Source organism: Electrona antarctica (genome assembly GCF_951216825.1).
Source record: "Electrona antarctica genome assembly, chromosome: 9".
Lineage (NCBI taxonomy): Eukaryota > Metazoa > Chordata > Actinopteri > Myctophiformes > Myctophidae > Electrona > Electrona antarctica.
The window spans coordinates 53623233-53633147 of NC_136790.1; positions in this window are offsets into that span (position 1 = coordinate 53623233).

Here is a 9915-nt window from a genome sequence, read left to right on the forward strand (position 1 = left end):
CAACAGCAACCTGCCGACCTGTGTGAGTTGCACACGGGCTGTACGTTTCTATGAGCTGAGCGAAACGGCTCGTAGCTTTTTTTTCTATACGTGGACAACCTTAAAATTAATAGTTCATGATTATTGTTATTATGTGTAAAGAAACTCAAGTCACCAGTCAGCGTAGTTCTGTGGCCTTAATATTTGGATAAAGAGGTTCTGCTGCTGAGAGATATGAACACTTGTTCCATGCCGTTATATTTTTAGTTCAAGGACCCCCATTTAATACAATGTATAATCTCTGGGACCCCAGTCTGAAGCGTGTTTAATATAACCCTGTGAATCCATCCATCCATCCATCTTCAACCGCTTATCCGTAGTCGGGTCGCGGGGGCAACAGCTCCACCAGAGAGCTCCAGACTTCCCTCTCCAGAGCAACATTAGTGACTTCCTCCTGGGGGGATCCCGAGACGTTCCAAGGCCAGTGAGTCGATGTGTTTCCTCCAACTGCGCCTTGGTCTGCCCCGGGGTCTCATTTTGGTTCTGTTTGTTCCTATCGATCATTTAGCTGAAGGACCCCTGTGGGTCACAGAAGCGTTGTCACAGAAGCGTTATTATGGATCCCACCGACGTTCTAGGATAGACCCGCCTTACCTGTGTCTGATTGGCTTCCTGGCAGGCATATAGTTTTACTGAGGGTTAGGGTTAAGGTTAGGTTTAGGCATAGTTTTACTGATATTGGGGTTAAGGTTAGGTTTAGGCATAGTTTTACTGAGATTGGGGTTAAGGTTAGGTTTAGGCATAGTTTTACTGAGGTTGGGGTTAAGGTTAGGTTTGGGGATAGTTACAAAAAAGCTAGTAAGGATTAAGAACTGTCAGTCACAGTGACTACATGGGCCAATCACAGAGGGGTACAGTGAAGAAGTGGTCCGCACACAGGCTTTGCTCCAGTAGTCTCTTATTGTGTTAAAACACCATAAATTAAGACACAACGTTCCGGCCGTGAGTGTCCTTCATCAGGTGATGATCAATCACAGAGGGGCTCCCTAGAAAAGCGGTGGTATCCATAGGCACGTGTCACAGAAGTAGAAATATATCTAAGGTCGAAGCTTACAGTATATTTGTCTTGGACTAAGACAACATTGGTATCTGTCGGAGGTGTACAGCAGGGCTGGACTGGCCACCGGGCATACCGGGCATTTTCCCGGTGGGCCGCGACCGTAGGGGGCCGCCATGACAAAAAAAAAAAAAAAAAAAAGGCCACCAGGAAAGGTCCGGGCGTGCTGCCATTCTGGGGTAGCGCCCCCCCTGACCCCCCCCCGGCGGTGCAGTGCAGGGGGGGGGGCACATAATATTATGTTGCCTATCTGCGCGCTGGTTGTGGTGGGCCGGTCTGGGCCAAATTCACACGAAAATGCCCGGGCCGAATTGTTGTCCCAGTCCAGCCCTGGTGTACAGGGTATGAGAGGGGTGTAAGAAGGTGCCCATGCAGTGGCTAAACCTCCCAATGCTGAATATACAAACATGTCACCAGAATTCTAACCTGGGATATCATATCATAACAATGTAAAGCTGTAGCTTTGAGTTCATGGAATGCACAGAGAACCCAGATGAGCGTCCTTTTCATGAGCAATGCCTCTGAATGATGAAACGTCCACACAAGTGCTCTCGCACGCCAATAAATTCTCCAAGCAGACGCTGTAGGCTATATCCCATTCTGGGCGGGAACCCCATTTTGGTGTTTTAACTAAGCATCATGTTATACTTTAGCTATTGAAAAATAGCAGATCTACAAGCTCATAGCGCGCCACGAGCTTGTAGGTCTGCTATTTTTTGAAAAATCGTGAAAATGCGGCACCAAATCTTTGAATATATATTCTTTCAGAAGACTTTTTTTAATTTCGACGCCAGGCCTAAATAGGATATACATCGATTGGTGGTATTCTATTCCCACCTTGGGCAATTATAGGCCTGACTCAAACTGAGTTGTGTTCCCCTTTGATATAAATTAAATCTTAGGAAAGATTCAGTCCTGCAGACCTGGCTGGCACAGACAGAAAGGAATCCTGCACACAGTCACGCTGTCTTCACGCACAGCAACTATTAAACTCATTTTGGCCTGAGGACGATTCCACAAATGCCTTCTAATAATCCTGACAGTTTTCTGAAAAACTCAGTGGTGCTCAAAGTATTTCATGTCAATAACCCCTAGAATTATATGTAATATCTCAAAATATGTTGTTCCAGGGACCCCCAGAAGCCAAGATTTGAGTTAAAAACGTTCACTGGGAAAGAATATATATTCAAAGATTTGCACACATTTTCAGATCTACAAGCAGCTTGTAGATCTGCTATTTGCTATGCTTTTCTTTTTTTTGCTATAATCTTACTTTGCTATTTTTCAATAGCCTAAAGTAGGCTATAACATAATGCTTAAAACACCAAAAGGGGTTCCCGTCCTGAATGGGTTATTATTATGCAGAAAATATAAAACAATATTTTGATCACTTATTTTCTGCATTACATAGTTTTCTGTAGGGGAATAAAGACAGCGTGCAGAACTCTTTTTGAGGGGTGCTATAGCCCCTCCTCCGCCCATCGTTGTGTGTCTGTGTGTGTGCACGACGGAATGTGATGATTTGATTGGCTGAGCACGGAATGTCCACATTTTATTGAGAGGAGGATAGCCCCTTGAGATGCAGCGTATCGTTTTAGAGGGGGTCCTATACACATATAAGTAAAACAATACATACAAATACACCATTTGTATACAAATAAAATACACATAGGTGAAACTTTACATACAGTATACAAATACACAATACACACGCACAGGAACAGTTCTCTTAGGGTTGTCCCGATCGGATCGGGTGATCGGAAGTCGGGGGCCGATCACGTCATTTTCAAATGATCAGAATCGGATCGGGAGCCAAAAAACGTGATCGGAACATCCCTAGTATCAATATTATATCCATATCATGATATTAGACTGGATATATTGTCTGTGATTTGGGGTATTGTACCATTGTGATATGGCATAAACGTGTTCTATAAAATATAAATATCGGATCGGGAAAAAAAAATCGGTATCGGCAGATGCTCAAGATCAAATGATCGGAATCAACAAAAAAAACGTGATCGGGACATCCCTACATTTCCTTGCTCACCATCTCCCACCCACACCCCCAAGCAGCCCCTAACTCATTTTAAACCAAAGGAAAGGAGAAAACAGTACTATGACTGACCTGCATCAAAGTTAGAAATACAAGTAAAAGCAAGCAGCATATCTGTAAAAGCATGAACAGGTTGTCTGGACTCTGGAGATGTGATTGTGAATGCAGGGAAGTCCTGAGAGGCAATGGATCATTGTGAAAGCAGAAGATTGTTCCAGTCAGATGGAGCTTTGTAGTGGAATGACCTACATCCAGCTTCAGCAGTGGCGTGCACAGATAGACACTAGGGGGTGCTAGAGCACCCCCTGCCCTTTTGGCAATGTGCCCTTTTGAAAAAAAAAGATTTTTTTTTTCTTTTTTTTTGATTTTTCAAAAATAGCAGACCTACAAGTTCATAGCGCGCCACTCGGTGGCGCGCTATGAGCTTGTAGATCTGCTATTTTTCAATAGCTAAAGCATAACATAATGCTAACACCAAAAGGGGTTCCCGCCCAAAATGGATTAAGGCAACCGGCCGGTTCCACGCGCTGCACAAGGTGCCCTTTTTTAACTTGAGCACCTGCCCCTCTAAATGTCTGTGCACGCCACTGAGCTTCAGAGAATGTTCTTTTGGGAATAGTAAAGTATGGGATGTTGTGTGTTGTCTAAGTGGATATGGGGATGTATAGTTCCGTATAGGACCGCTGGGCCACTCTAGTATGAACCTAAATTAACGTAATTACTGCTACTACCATACGTATAAAAGTTGATGTGAGGTCTCGCCTACTAGGGAGGCTTCGTTCTACATCTGTGAGGATGAGTTGAGACATTTTTTGTTTTGTTTGTTTTCTTAAGGATGGCAGGCATTCCAGCTTCCACATTTTTCATATCCGTTTGTGACGGCTGCAATGAATAAATATGACAGTGGGGTAGAGAGATATAGAGAGAGAGTTTTGTTTTGTTTTAACCAGGCCAGTCTGTGCCGTCGGTTACAAACGTCGGGGCTAAAGTGGTGGGGGGTTTTTTCAGGGCATGTGCTCCAAAAATGAATGGGCTTTTGATCTGTGGAACCCCAAAATGGCTCCACAGATCAAAAGACCATAATTGTTTTTTTCCCCCCCAGATTCCCAAAAATAGTTATATTAGTTATTTTAAACCTGGAACAAATTAAGCCATCCAAGCTCCTGGTGAATCATGACAATAAAACAGTTGATTCTATGTTTAAAAAAAAACATATTTGAATATTGGGATGATAGTATATCGAATGTACTCCAGAGTAACATATAGTGACTTCCTCCTGGGGGATCCCGAGATGTTCCAAGGCCAGTGAGTCGATGTGTTTCCTCCAACTGGTCCTTGGTCTGCCCCGGGGTCTCCTCCCAGTGGGACGTGCGTCGAGGACCTCCCTAGGGAGACGCACGAGAGGCATCCTAACCAGATGCCCGAACCACCTAAGCTGGCTCCTTTCCAGGCGAATAAGCAGCGACTCTACTCCGAGTCTCTCTCGTGTGACTGAACTTCTCACCCTATCTCTAAGGGAGATGCCAGCCACCCGTCGAAGAAAACTCATTTCGGCCGCTTGTATTCGCAACCTTATTCTTTCGATCATGACCCACACTTCATGACCATAGAGGTGAGAGTAGGAACGAAGATTGCTCGGTAGACAGAGAGCTTTGCCTTCTCGCTCAACTCTTTTTGTCACAACAGTGCGGTACAGCGACTGCAATACCGCCCCTGCCGCTCCGATTCTCCGGCTGATCTCCTTCTCCGTCCTCCCCTCACTCCTGAACAAGACCCGAGATACTTGAACTCCTTCACTGTATTTAATAAATACCGTTTTCTTTGAGGTTTTCACATTCTTTTTTAACACAGAATCAAGGAGCCTGGATGGCTTGGGTTTGGTTCCAGGCTTAAAATAATGAATATTAATATTTTCTGAAAATCTTTATAGGGGGGGAAAATGAATGGGCTTTCCATCTGTGGAACCTCAAAATGTGGAACCACTGCTACACCCTAATACCTCTCCGTCACGGGAAGACAGACCAATGAAGAGATAATTTCCACGTCGCACGCACGCACGCACGCACGCACACACGCACGCACGCACGCACGCACGCATACACACACACACACACACACACACACACACACACACACACACACACGCGTGTCTTCTATGATCAGAAAGCAGGCTGTATGTTTGTCTGTGAGAATAAGAGATAAGCTGACACAAGACTCAGGGGTGTATATTCGTTTTACAAGAAGGGTGGAGACGAGTGGAAAAGCTCATTAAAATTCTCATCTCTGGAGAGAAGGTCGAGCGAGAGGCTTCCCAGATGATGTCCTTGAATCAAGACTGAGTGACCTTTGTGTATTTTTTACAGTACTTGCAGACAGGAGATGGATTACTGGTGGGGACAGTGAATATAATTAATCTTACTCTGTCGAGTTGTTTTTACTGTATGTATTTCAAATGCTGCTTCTTTTTTTTTAAAACGACACTTCATTGAGATTCCTTTCTCCCTCCACATGGTTCTGTTATTATGATTGATTTGTTTACATTTACTGAACAAATGTGATGAATCAAACACGTTCTTTTTTTTGTGCGTGCAATATTCTCAAATGTAATTGATATTAAAGAGAGTCTCTGTTACTTGATCTACATGTTGTAAACTTTTATCAGAATGTAGAATTGAAGGATAAAATAACTATTATGTTAATGTGATGATAGGACATGTGGAGTTTCACGACATTATGTCTTTGTCAAATAGGTCAATAAATAGGCCGAGTGTGTGCAAATACGTCAGTCAAATATGCCCATTTATTAAATATAGTTATTATTTTTTAATTTATAGCTTTGTTATTGTAAAGACAGAACATGTTTTCCATGAAACACAAGATGAAGACAATAAAGATACATTTGCCCCAGACTTTGATGACATATTATTTCCAGTGGTGTTGTATACTAACCTGACTCCACCAGATGGGGCAGCAGAGAGTACACTGGGTTCCCCCCCTCCTGCTCCCATCTGGGAACTCTCAGGCAAACTTGATGCTCGGGCCACCAAACGGCCTGGCCAATCAGTGGCAGCTAGAGGCGGGATCAAGGCATACACAGTGCTGCATTGAATGTGACCGTACTGTACTGTACTGTACAGTACTGTACTGTACTGTACTGTACTGTACTGTACTGTACTGTACTGTACTGTACTGTACTGTACTGTACTGTACTGTACAAGCTCTCCTCCCTGGCCTCTGTCTGTGTGTTAGGCTGCACAACAGTGACACTTGGTGGTGACAATATGCTATTTCCGTGCTCTGACACAGGGACACAGGGACACACACACATAGCTGTCTATAGGAGTGGTTGCACCACTCTAAAAATATAATTCCACCAGACCACCATTGCCTAGTATGATGCTACATACAACGCATAATTTAAATTTAAATTACCCTGGTGGTGTCAAGAGATATGTGACAGTTTAAGTGTCTCTCTGAATGTCATACATGATGACGCCCTATAGCTGGTGGCCTCGCGGTGCAAGCGATAGGCGACCGCGTGCCTGTCTGAATGTCATACATGACGAACGCACACGTGCACAAAAGGAGGTCCTTCCTTTGATCATGACGTGCTCCGTGAGATTCCCAACCTGTGGGCCCACATTGTGGGCCACTTAACAACACTTAACTCATTCACTGACACGGTGTCAGTGACCTTGTCAGTCGGATGCCAATCTGGGAAACCATCAGCATTTATTTTTTCTTCGTTTGAGTTCAGCTGCATTCATGCTTCACTGAATACATGTCTTAAGAGATTAGTCAAATAATCTAGTCTACTACTAAAATGTTTCCTTTAATGAGACCCTGGGACTCTGTTTACTCTCTTGGGAGAAGCACACGCACGCACGCACGCACGCACGCACGCACGCACGCACGCACGCACGCACGCACGCACGCACGGACGCACGCACGCACGCAAACACGCACACACACGCGCGCGCGCGCGCGCACACACGCACGCACGCACACACGCACACACACACGCGTGAGCGCGCACACACACACACACGCACGCACACACACACACACACGCGCATGCACACACGCTAGGGTGACTATAGACAAATTCAGAAACGGGTCTCATGGTCACAGCTTACGTATTTCCTGTAGGCGGACTCGACATTAACTCGACATAGCTGCGGGGTTTAAACCCTCACCAGGCGCACCTCTTCTACTACAGTGAACGGTAGAGTGACTGATGTTAGTCTGCCTCAAACGTTACTCTTTTATCTGCTTTTTACTAACACATTACAAAGATGCCCAGAACATCGAGATGAACCTGTGTAGTTTATGGCTGCTCCAACAGTAGGGGCAACATAACAAAAAAAAAACGGAATGTCAAAATATCCACCGCGGTGGCTGAGACCAGAGCCATTGAGTAATCTTTTGGAATGTTGCCACTACTGTTGGAGCAGCCATAAACTACACAGGTTCATCTCGATGTTCTGTGACCATGAGACCCGTTTCTCAATTTGTCTCCAAAGTGTTCATTTGAGGGACAGAAGTATCACTTGTGTGGGACGGGGGTAGGGTGACCAGATGTCCCTCTTTGCGTGGGACAGTCCCTCATTTCCAAGACTTTTCAGGCGTCCCACAAATTGAGACCCTGTCCCACATTGTGACTGGCAGACAATTGCATCAGTGTTCAAATACCCTAATAGTTTAGTCCCCTAATAGTTGGCCTTCTGTTGTAAAGCTCTCTCATTGTCTCTTCCTGCAAGATGTGTTTTTAAGCCTGTTAAAATAGCATACAAATAAAAATAAAGCATGATTTTAAAACAAAATGTGAGACACCAGAGGAGTTTATACCCAAACTTCTGTCCCTCAAATGAACAGTTTGGATCTGGTCACCCTAGACGGGGGGTGGGGACGGGATGGGGACAGGACGGGGACGGGACGGGGACGGGACGGGACGGGTAGCAACTTATTACTTAAAACCTTTGATTCTAACATGTAAACAAAATTAAATAAGAAGGTTGCCTCTTATATCCATTGATCCTGTCATATTTTCATATAATGCTCAGATTAGGAGCCCACATTTGGAGCTCTGGCTCATGGACTTCCGACTTAATTATTTTGGTATTGCCATTAACACCTGAATGCAGCCTGACTACTGACCAGTAATGTAAACCAACCAGAATCTCAACTGAGAATACAGGTTCTGTTTCAAGCTCCGTCTATAAAGAGACACAATTTGGCCATGCAGTTCAAACCTGTCACCCTGCACTGCAGAGCCACTATTACATAGACTCCATAGACAAGCAGCTACAGAACAACAACAGGTAAGCCCTTTTAGGATGACCAGAATCAAATCCAAACTGTTAATTTGAGGGACAGAAGTATTTGTGTGGAACCAACCAGGGGGGACGGGGTGGCGTTAGCAACTTATTACTCAAATGCGTTGATGTCATATTCGATAGGCAGTGGCGTGCACAGACATTTAGAGGGGCAGGTGCTCAAGTTAAAAAAGGGCACCTTGTGCAGCGCGTGGAACCGGCCGGTTGCCTTAATCCATTTTGGGCGGGAACCCCTTTTGGTGTTAGCATTATGTTATGCTTTAGCTATTGAAAAATAGCAGATCTACAAGCTCATAGCGCGCCACCGAGTGGCGCGCTATGAACTTGTAGGTCTGCTATTTTTGAAAAATCAAAAAAAATAAGGAAAAAAAAAGTTTTTTTTTCCTTTTTTTTTCAAAAGGGCACATTGCCAAAAGGGCAGGGGGTGCTCTAGCACCCCCTAGTGTCTATCTGTGCACGCCACTGACCATAGGCCTAATAATGCCTATCATTTTATTATTAAAGCCCTCTGATCTCACATTTGGTTTGGTCATGGGTAGTATGGCCGACTTGGTACCGTAGCCATGGGGATATTTCTCATGTTATTTTACCAGCCGACGCAGACGTAATAGTACATCTTGCAGGAAAGAGGCAATGAGAGCTTTACAACAGAAAGCCAACTATTAGGGGACTATAGGGCATTTGAACACTGATGCCTGCTAGTCACTCAAAGAGCTAGAGAGGTACAGGGAGACAGTCAGAGAGAATCTAGCTCTTTAGAAGGTTAAATTAACCCCTTAAACCCCATGCAGCGGGGGAAGGCTTTCGCAGGAAAACATCAGATCGACAAGCTCACAACAACAACGTGGTGTGAGTTTGTCGATCTGCTATTTTCTGCGACAATTAGCCTTCCCCGCGAAACCAGAAAACAGACAATATAGGCTACACTAGCATAGAACCCTGAGGGACTACGGTCAACAGGCGTATCTACAATAAGGCGAGGGCAGGCGTCCGCCTGTCCAAATCCATTTCTGGCATGGACAAAATCCATACAATGACACAATCACCCATTGGAATGTAAATGCATGCCTTTCAGCCTTTGTATCCTACTCGTCTGGCAGGTATATCTCTTTGAAAACCTTTAGTGCTACTGATTGTGCGCAGGGAGACGACAATTAACACAACTTGCCTGCCCAAAACGGAATTCTTGCCTGCCCAAAATGGAATTCTTGCCTGCCCAAAATGGAATTCCTGGAAACGCCACTGGGTCATCCTATAACCATATATGGGGTTTAAGTGCCATTTAAGAGCATTTTTCTCCTGGGGTTTCGTCTCTGTGCACTGGACTGTCTGTCAGACCCCCCTCCTCCCTCTCTCCCTGGCAGCTCATTTGGTGCTTGTTCCCTTCTTGTCTTAATGTTATTAAGCTTTCTACACCACAGGGGCAA